Below are 11,343 nucleotides of genomic sequence, written 5' to 3' on the forward strand. Positions count from 1 at the left end.
AGGTATTTGCTTAGCATGGGTGAGATTTATGGGGTCTTATCCATGCATTGCACAAGCAAGCTTTGAGAGTACTTATTCTCTTATGTTATGTTGATGTCTCTTATGATTATGGTATATGACTATGTTGTTATCTATTATGCCTATGTTATGCTTATGTTGATGATTTATGCTAGACATCATATTTAGTACGTTCTTGTACTAACGCATACTCTTACCTACATTCTGATCAAATGTAGGGTCCGACGATATTGAGTTTCATCCTCATGGCTAGGATCTTAGTAGAGCAAGCAAGTGAAGATTTGGTGAGTCCTCATAGCATTGAGGATTTGATCACCTTTCCTTTATGTATTTTATATTATGTTTAGAACATTGTTTGGGATGCGTCCCTAAGTCTTTTCAAGTAATAGATGGTTTGAGACAATGTTAAAGACTTCCGCTTCGTTTTATGAAACTTTGGTATAAATGGAAAAATGTTTTAAATTTGCTGCACTTTCCATTTATCTTATTTTATGATATGTTAAGAGGCTTGTATGAGACTTCTCGGAGTATTATACGCCGTGTCACATCTAGGGAGTACCTCTGGGTTGTGACAAACTTGGTATTAGAGCAAAAGATTTTGGGATGGTTCTAGGATGTCTGAAACCACGTCTAGTAGAGTCTTGTTCATAGTGTGAAGTGCACCACATTTATGAATGAGAGGCTATTAGATGCTTAGGAAACTTCACCTTTTCATTCTCTAAGTCGTGCCATAGAGTTTAACTCTATTAGGTCTTTTTGCTACTCCTTATCCGATTGTCTTCAAGATATGAGTATTTGAAGGGATCATGCTACAAGGAGTGAGGGAGAAAATGTTGGTTGTGATGCCAATTATGGCTATATGACTAGATAGGACTTGATATTCTAGATTTAGATGTCATCCTTAGGATGGATGGGCTGCATTAATGTTATGTTTTATTGATGGTAGAACTCGACTTAGTCAGGATGAGTTTTAAGGTATGTTGATAGATTGGATGAATATGGTGTTTAAGTAATGCCTAGATGCGTTGAAAGAGTATACTCCTCTAAAGGGTAGTAGTGTAATTCACCATGGCTTAGAATCCTCTTGTGTGATGCATGTGAAAGCTTAGTGATAATGTGATCTGACCTTAGAATTGAAAGGGTCGGTGCTTAGAAAGTCCACCTAGGCTTACTCCTAAGGGGGAGATAGTGTGCTTAGATAGAAAGGTCGATGAGTGTTCTTAATGTTAAATGATTTGGGTTGCTAGAAATTCTCACCTTATGAGGTGTAATGAGTTTGGGAAAGTTTAGTCCCCGTTTTGTAAACCTATATGAGATCCTAGACCGGCAAGTTAAGAGATAGAAGTTATGGACTTTCCTTCATATTAGAAATAGATGTATAAGAAATATTATATAATTATCTCTGTATTCATGAATTCTATAAACAAATACGGGTAATGTAATAAGAAACTTAAACAACAATTAAGAATGAAATATGTATAATAGAAATCAAAATCTCAACGGTTAAGAATTTGGAATGCATAATAAGAAACACAACTAAATTCAGATTTCAAGAGACTACCGATAAAACTCTGACCATAACATTTTAATGAATGAATTCACATGTAGGGAATGAATAGGAACTTAGCCCATCAGTATGAGTAGTCTTACATACCTGGAAGAACAAATTTTTTTAGTGTAATTGGTAAAAACTTGAAGACCACTCGCAACCCTAGCTATTCTCTTTTTGGAGCCTTGCTCTAATGACTTCAAGTTTTAATGATGTTAAAGCTTTGACTAACACTATTTTCCACCTAAGCTTAGAGTAAAAAGGGAGATTATAGGCTTAGAATTGGTGGTGCATGTCATGACCTACGGTAGCCCCTAGGCGTAATATGGCGTATAAGACCCCGAGAGGCCCCATACAAGCCACTTAGCTTTCATCATCCAAGACATATAATAAAGAGATTAAAAGACTGTTTCAAAATATAAAAGTTTTATAGAGAAAAGCAGAAATCTAAACATCGTTTCAATTCGTCTAGTACATAAGAGTGAATTTGGGCATAGCCCGTACATAATGTTCTAAAATTGAAAGTAAGGAAAGATGAAAAATAATAAATTTTCGGTCCTCGAAGCATGAGGACTCACCAAATCATGGAATCTCATCTAATAACTTTAGCTACGAAAATGGGCACCCTGACTGTCAGACCATACATTTGGGGAAATGTCGGCAAGAGTATGCGTTACGACAAAATATGTACCAAGTATAATAGCCATGCATAAAACATATAAAGTCATGTAAAAATGGACATTTTCATGAGCATGCAATGATCAAGCTAAAACATGAATCTTGAATGTTAGAAAACATAAGTCGTAAAACATGATCAATGCAAGTGAACATCATATTAAACATGTATGAGATACTTTCTTGAAGTAACCTTAGTTCATCTTAACTTGCTTATGGGAAGTAGCCAGAACCGACATATAAGACCATCTAAGCTATCAACATGGAATTTAGTGTCTCCCACACCGGAATGGGTTGTCCTACTTTCCAAAGTAAGTACCATGAACTTCTAGCTTATGTGGATCCACTAGCTAATGTCTATCTAGAAAATTCTATGTTGGCACATTGTTTATGGGACATGGGTAATTGTCGCTTGTCCATTCTGTACTAAGCTTAACTTCCACGAATATGTTCTTAATCCTATTTATATTAGATCTCAAAAGAACATGGATAATCTCCACTTGTCCTTACATCATGTGACATGGGTAATTTCCCTTTGTCTTTCAATTAGAGAGCATGGGTAATCGCATATTTCCTCAACATTAGAACAACTTCTTAACATTGGTTTATTTTAGGAGAGAAGACCTTTCAATCCTAAGAACCCTTATTATGTGAGACATCTTTTCACAATCATTTTTTCATATGTATATGAAAAATCCTTTCAACAACACAAAAACAACATCATCATTGATACTGCACTGGCAAAGCATCCTTAAAACATTTACATCATTTACATAAGAACATGAATAATTCCATAATTCACCTTTCATAGTTCAAAACCAACTCTCATTCATCAATATCTAGAAAACATGGGTTAGACATGGGATCATGGGAATTCATCATAAAATCATGTAATTCAATCAACTCATGCTTGATTTCATAAGCTCTTCATTCATAATCCAAAACCCACATTATAAGATCATAACTTGGAAAACATGGAAATTACATGGGTTCATGGAGGATTATCATAAAAACATGAGATTAACTCAGTTATGCATAAAAGATCATAAATCCATCAATCAAATCAATAATAAAGAGAACCCACAACATAGAAGAAAAATGCTAACTCAATTGGGGATTTTTATCTTTGAAAATTAGAGATTTTAGGAACTCCATGGATGAAAGGAATTCATATATGACTATAATACCTTAATGCCAATTGCTTATCTTTAATGGAGGAATTTGAGAGTTGACTTGGAACTCTAGGTTAAACCCTTCTTTTTCAAGCTTTTCTAGAGAGAGAAATATTTTGGACAAGAAGACGTGTTCTTCCTTGTAATTTGAGAGAATGACTTGAATTGGTTAAATTTAGGGTTAAAAACAATTATATAGCGGTTCTAGGTAAGTGTAAAATGACGTATTATCAAGATAAAATAATTAGGAAAAGACCCAACTACCCCTGAATTAGAGCTGATGCGAGCCCCCAAATAGACGGCTTCACGAGCAGCCTCGGGGTCAACGAGCCGTATGTGCAGTCGTGGTCACTAGACCCATGGCTAGGGAAGTACTGACCCTCTACACGCCCATCTTCACGGGATGTCTGGCTCTTCACAACCCATCTAGGGGATTGTGGAAGAAGGCAGGACTAGGGGTGGATTCTGCCTACCTTCACGGGCATCACAACGAGTCATGATACCCTTGAAGGCACGCATATGAAGGGTTCCATGGCTCAGGTTTGGGTTGGTGACCCCCCCCCCCTCTTCCCTGTCCACTTGACCCCTTTCTTAGACTTCTTGATTTCGAGGTGTTACATTATTGATAAACCGTGAGTTTACGGTATTTTTGAAGCATTTCACTTAGTTTTTGTGTGTTTCTTGGGCTATTTTGTTAGTAGGAATAATGTTTTGTGTATAATTCTTACAGGAAATAGGCTTGGATCCGATTTATGAAGTTGCAAGCTGAAAAGTGCAGAAGAAGCCACCAACGGAATGACCCACGGACCGTAGGTACAACAACGGGTCATGGATGGGCAGTCATATGTCCTGGTCTAAGAGTTGAGTTCTAGTACTCAGTCCATGGAGTGCCTGGACAGGCCATAGTCCAGTCCACGGAGCATAGGTGATGCATCGTAGATGGAACATCAGAGTAGTTTGACCAAGTGTGGAACCACAAAGTAGACGACAGACCATATGTCGATCCACAGTCTGTCCTGCACATCCGTCGATGGTGATCTAGGAGTTAAAGGTTCCAGTACCTGATGAACTTTTCTAATTGTCGAGTCTCGTAGGGTGACCTACGGACCGTAGGCTGTGCCATAAACAGAAGCCGTGTTCCAATGATTTATTTCCTAACTTGGTTTCCTATTTTATTTAGGATTTTTTTCGCTATAAATAGGAGTTGTAATCCTTGTTTTGGGGGATTAGACATTATTTTATACTTCTAAGTTTTGTTCTTTGGGAATTAATTTGCAAACATTTAGCAATTAACTTTCCGGATTTCGTTTTATATAATTTTTGCTTTGAAATTCAATTAAAGATTTTGGGTTTCATCAATTATACTTGAAAGTTCATGAATTCTTCTTATCTAATTATGAATAGTGAGCTCTCAAGCATGATTAGCTAAATACACAACTAGGGTTGTGGGACCCATGAGAAATTAACAAAGTATGAATAATAATTAAGAAATTCTTGAATATTGTTTATGCATGTATTGTTAATCCTTTTGCTTAAAAGTCTTTTTAATGGTGCACAACGTTAAAATTTGCCTCATTTCGACTTTCCACACCAAGGAGGTAGTGAATGAGAAAAGAATGAACAACAAAGATTTAGTGGATGCTATCTAATATGTAATTTCAATTCAAGTGAGGGTGAAAACTAAGTCATACATTTATATGATGACCAATTTGGAATAAAAGGTAAGGGTTAGTAAAACACACACTGTAGCCGAACCAAGGTGCGTGGTGAAATTCCCTGCTTGGAGGACCAATCACTTAGGGATACTTAACTTACCACCTTTGCATGTAAAACACAAGGAAAGGATTACTATTATTAGGATTACCGCGTTAAGAGCTTTTGGGGAACACATATACCCTAGTTTCTTTCTCATATTGATAACTCAAAGTCTGCTTTTCATTTACTTCTTACTTAATCATTCTAAACTGTTACTTACTTAAAAAATCCCCCATGTTTACTTTCCTCAGAAATAATCTGACTAAATAGATATAATTGTGATTTAAAGTTAAGTCTAAACCATATTCCTCGTGGGATCGACCCGAACCTACAAGTTGGGTTCTTTACTTGATAATGATCTCTTATAGTTCTTTAGGGAGGAATAATTTGAACGTATCAAATTTTGGCGCCGCTGCTAGGGAATTTGGCTTTTAGATTAAGTTTAACTACATTATTGAACTTTAGTTAAGTATTTCGTAATTTATGTTTTTGTTTTGTTTTTGTTTTCTACAGGTTTCTACTCTAGTGTATGCCAAGTACATGGAGTCGAGGTGAACCATTGACCCCCTACGATCAAGAGTTGAGTAAAACTTTGAGAAAAATGAATAATCAAAGGGTACACAACATTCCAATCAGAGAGGCTTTAGAAAATGGAGTAGAGTTGCAGCCTCCAAGTGTTATGAATGTGCCCACTCAAGTTCATGGTGGAAATTTAATTGGTAATGTAGAAAGGGTTCAAAATCTGCCAGCACCGAGGTATCGTGAGCATTATAGGGCTATTTATGATGCGACTACATCAGATGAGCCTATTGTTCTTCCTCCTCTACCTTCTGGTCATACATTTGTGGTAACCTGGAGTCTGATACAGATGCTTACAGTAAGATGGTTGTTTGTTGGGTTGGCTTCAGAAGATCCTTACGCTCACATGGAGAAATTGTCTAGTGTTTACAAAATTTGTGTCGGACGACTAGAGTTAGATATGGATGTAATTAGTCTGAGGGTCTTTCCACTATCACTAACTGGAGATACTTCTATGTGGTTTTCTGAGTTACCATACAATTCGATCTATTCATGGGACCAAATGCACAAGGTGTTCACAACAATATACTTTCTGGTGTCCAAGAAGTTAAATCATAAAGATAAGCTTAACAACTTCACGACATTACCAGGAGAGTCGATAAGTAGTTCTTGGGATAGGTTCACTGGGTTCATCAGAAGTGTTCCAAACCATCGCATTGATGATGAGTCTTCGAAGGAGTATTTATATAGAGGAAAGGTTGACAATGGCAGAGCTATGTTAGATACTATTACTGGAGGATCGTATTGTTAGTGCACTTTTGAGGAGAACGCTTAGAAGCTTGAGAGGATTTCCCAAAACAACAAAGCCTGGAGCACTAGAATGGAAAATACTGGTAGGACCACGTTCGCTGTCAAACTTGTGCCCAACCAAGCTAGTGAGGACATTAGGGAAGAGATGGCTCAGATAAGAACAAAATTGGGTTTTATACTAAAACACGTGAGTCGTAGTGCCAAAAAAGTTAATGCTGTGAATTATCTGACTAAGGCGCCACCACTACCAGTTGAGGAGTGTTACTATGAGGAGGATGCGTGCTTGGTAAATGATGAGACGGGGGATTTCTGAACCAACACCCAAGGTTCCAACTCGGATAATTGGCGCCATGGTCAAGAAAACCAAGGTCGTAACTATGGAAGCTTCAACCGCAAGGGTAACTACAACCATGAGGGTAATTATATATAGGATGAAAATAACAATTGTGATAACAATTTAAACCGAAACAATTATGACAACAGGAATGATAAGGTTGGTCCCTATGTCCCTCCTTCTAATAGAGAGGGTGGTAATAGTATGCTACACATTGAGGATATGATGCTAAAGATGATGAAAAGGTTTGATGCTACCGATAAGAATGTTAAAGAGATGAGAAATGACCTATCTTGAATTGGTGAAAAAGTTCATTCTACAGGTCCAATTTACGAGCCATAGAAGATTCTACAGAACATAGATCCAATCCATAAAATTTGTACTAAATTTCCAGGCTCAAAATTTCATTGTATGGGTCTAAACTACGGCTCGTAGAAGTTGCTACGCCCCATAAAATTGATCTGTAGGGATTGAACCCAAAAAAAATTATCTCTCTAAACTTTTCCTACACTATGACATAATGGGTCGTAGAAATTTCAATGGCCTGTATAAGAAATTCGTAGAGATTGATTTTAGGAAACTTTAATGTAACCATCTCTTGTAAAACAACCATAACATTTTACACTGAATTTAAAATCAGGAAAACTTGGTGGCATTGGAAGAAGGACCCGTAGTCCTTAAATTTGATAGGTCATGGGTTACCTAATTCATTATGTTGGGAGAGATATCACCATTTGAAGTTGGCCTACGTACAATCTTACATCAAAACATAATCAGTGAGGAAGCTTTCATCCCAAGTTTGTGTTAGGTATTTCTTGTGACCTTAATTCATATCCAAATATATTTTCACATTAAAGAATTGACCTTACCACATAAGAACATTTGATGAATCACCTGATACAACCTTACATGCAAATAAGGAATCGTTTGGGCCTTAGATTAGAAATTTTTGGGGTGTTGCAATATCTTTCCCTTGGAATTATTCGTCCTCCTATGATGGATGAACTAAGCATGGAAAAGGTTTAACAAAAAAATTTAATGCAAAATACACATAAAAACTCATGCAATCAAAACACTGAAGGAGTTATTGAAGTGGATGAGTACTTTAGGAAGAGTTAATACCTTGGATTGGAACTAAAGTGGAGGGAAAGAGATGAGAGTATCTATTTTTCATATCATCTTCGGGTTCCATGTAGCCTCTTCAACTAATTAATTCCTCCATAAGACCTTAATGATTCAACCTCTTTGGTTCTCAACATGCGAAGCTGACGATCAAGAATCTGAAGGGGAATCTACTCATAAGATAGGTTCTCCTTGATACCAATATTCTCGGTAGTCACAATAAGTGAAGGATCACACAAACACTTCTTGAGAATGGAAATATGAAATACTAGATGGACAGTTGGTAATTTTGGCAATAGCTCTAACTCATAAGCTACATCACCAACTCTCTTGGATATCTTGTAAGGATCAATGTGAGATTTCCTTTATTGCCAAATGTCATAACACTCTTCATAGGTGAAACCTTTAGATATACCTAATCATCATCCTCAAACTCATTATCTCCTCTTCTAGTATTTGTATAGGTTTTTTGACGACTTTGTGATGTTTCAAACTCTCACCTACTCCATGGATTGGTGAACTAAGTCTTGTCCTATCAACTCAAATTCACCAACCTCAAACATGCCAATAGGATATCTACACCTTCGCCCATAAAGAGCCTCATAAGGAGCCATTTGATTAATAGAGTTATAGTTGTAACGACCCTCAAAATGAAGTAGGATAAAGTAGAGCCTCACATGGGTTTTATGCATTAATAACTTGTTAAAATAATGAAGAATAGCCTTTTTAGTCAGTTTTAAAGAGTTTGGAAGTCAAACGTCAAGGGACGACCAAGACGTTCGGAAACTAGTCTTTTACGTGTTGGTGTGTTCTAGTATGTTGTTTATATTTTTATGTGTTGTTTGGAGTCTAAAATCAGTGGAGGTTAGCCTAGTGTCTTAATAAATGATTTTAGGGTCAAAACGTTTGGGTACGACTCCTCGGGACCACCCTAAGGGTCCTCGAGAAGAACCCCAACCCTTGGCCAAACAAGATGCAAAGGCAACTTGAAGTTGCTCATGAAGGGAGCATGTCCGCGTCGCGGACTAGCTCCTCCAAGGGCCAAAAGTATGGTCCACGTCATGGACATGTCGCGGACTCTATTGTCTCAAAATTTAATTTATGAAACTTGTGGGAACCCCTATGTGTCGCGAACTTGTTTCCCGATAAAATTTATGAAAATAAAACTCAAGTTTGACTTGTTTAAAAGGTCCAACTAAGTGAGGGGTAGTTTGGGTACTTTGAGGAATTATTATAAATGGTTATTCTACCTATTTTAGGGTATTTTAAGGTGGTTAAAACCCCAAAACCTATAATTATACCCCATTCTTCAAATCGACCCTTCTCTCTCAAAATAGATTCTCTCAAAAACCCCATTGAAGACCTTGATGAAGCTCTATCTAGAAGATGGGTTTTCAATTGATTATTTCTTTAATTTCATGGGTATTCAATAATTAAGGTATGGTAACTCTTGATTCTTGAATAACCTCTCATTCAAGGAGGTCTATCAAAAATTTTCAAAAGTGATTCAAAGACCAAAATTCCCAATTTTCAATTTAAACATGGGTCCTTTGTCAAATGATTTTCTAAATCATTCTATTGATTAATTAATGTGAAATTAAAGTTTTTAAGATAATTTTCAAAGGAATTCTTGAAGAACCCATGATCCCCAAATTCTCAAAAAATGGCCTATGATATGGGTCTTTGTGTATATGATCTCTATTGGTGAAATTATGTTTAGATTAGATTGTATTTATGTTCCCTATTATTATCTATACTTATTCATGTTGAATTGTTGGTATATTGATGAGTTGATAATTACGGCCTTATAGGCAAAGTTATGGGTTGATCCTTTTGTTTATAGAATTGTACTTAGATGATGTATATGTTATTGAATTACATTGTTGATTCCTATTTCTATGTATTTCAATTGAATATGAATTGTTGAGGATTGATCCATGGTGATGTTGTCTTGGAGAATTGGTAAGTTGACCTAACTTCTAGTCTATAGTATGAGAATTGATGTTGTGTGGTTTGGTCTACTTATGGTGGCGGTGATTACTTCTTGTCTATCTGTGCAGGTTGAGATCATGGCTTTGAAGGCAATAGATGTGAAGTGAATTGATGATTATGATTTGTATGTTTATGAAGTTGTGCTATGAAGGTTATGCATGAAATCCTCAACGCTAGCATGATGTTTAAAGTGTGTTGATGATGAGGAGTATAATGTGAATGACAACGTTAGGGATAAGGTGTGGTCTCCATGATTGATTTTGTTAAGTACTATTGTGGAATGAACCCTACCTATATGACCCCTATATGAATGTTTGATCATATACGTGTTAGGAGTACCTATTCAATGTTTAATGTGTTCTTGTCTCCTATGATGAAGTGTGGGTGTGTGGTCTAGAATCCCTAAAGGCTTTATATGTGAATTGCTCATGATTTGGAGATATTGTGAATGTGTTGTGATCCCTTGAAGGGAAGTGCACTCAATATCAATGTTGTTGCTATTATGTCACTATGAGGACCAATATGCGCACACACACACTCTACATGTATAGCTATGAATATGATGTGTTATGGTGTCTATTGAAAGGATAACTCTTATATGCACCCTTATATCTTATTATGCATGCAAAGTGTATGATTAACAAGGTATGAATATGTGTTGTAAAAAGGTGTTTATGTGAAAGGATTTCTCACATATGCGCACACACACATGAATGAATGAATAAGGTTATGATAATCCAGTGAAACTGAGTCTCTTAAAAGGTTTCCTTAATTGTACTCTAAACAAGACTATGTTATGAATATGGTATGACTATGTGAAAGGTCATTCTCACATAATGTAGGTTCTATGATGAAAGGCCATTCTCATCTTAGAAACCTTTGAGCTATATGATATAAGGGATTAAGTCCCTAAAGCCTATTTTATGAACTAAAGTTAAATAAAGGCTTAAAGATGTTTAAAAAGGGAGTTGGAGCTTAGCACCGAGTGAACATGAAAAATGAGAGTGGGGGGTTCACATTTAGCAAGTCCAGCTTCCCACAAGATAACCATCACGTTTATCAAGTCCGAGTTCCCAACATAGATGTTGTCTCATGAGATGGAAACCTCCACGCCTAGTGAGTCAAGGTTTTCTAGTAGCAATCTTCTTGTTCCACAACTACATGCCCCGTAGGTATTAGCTTAGTAGATCCACTAGATAGCTATTATGTATGTAGGTCCTACTTTGGCAAGTAGTACCCTCTCTTTTCGGTGTGGGAGTAGAGCACCGGATTCCATGTAGCTCACATGGTCTATGTCGGTTACGGCAATGTGTCCCGAAAGTTAAGAAATGAACTAAGATAATATATGAACTCTAGTCATGATTTCTTGAAGAGTTACTTAGTGTAGGTGGGATTAT

This window comes from Solanum stenotomum, chromosome 3 (assembly GCF_019186545.1).
Source record: "Solanum stenotomum isolate F172 chromosome 3, ASM1918654v1, whole genome shotgun sequence".
NCBI classification, from domain to species: domain Eukaryota; kingdom Viridiplantae; phylum Streptophyta; class Magnoliopsida; order Solanales; family Solanaceae; genus Solanum; species Solanum stenotomum.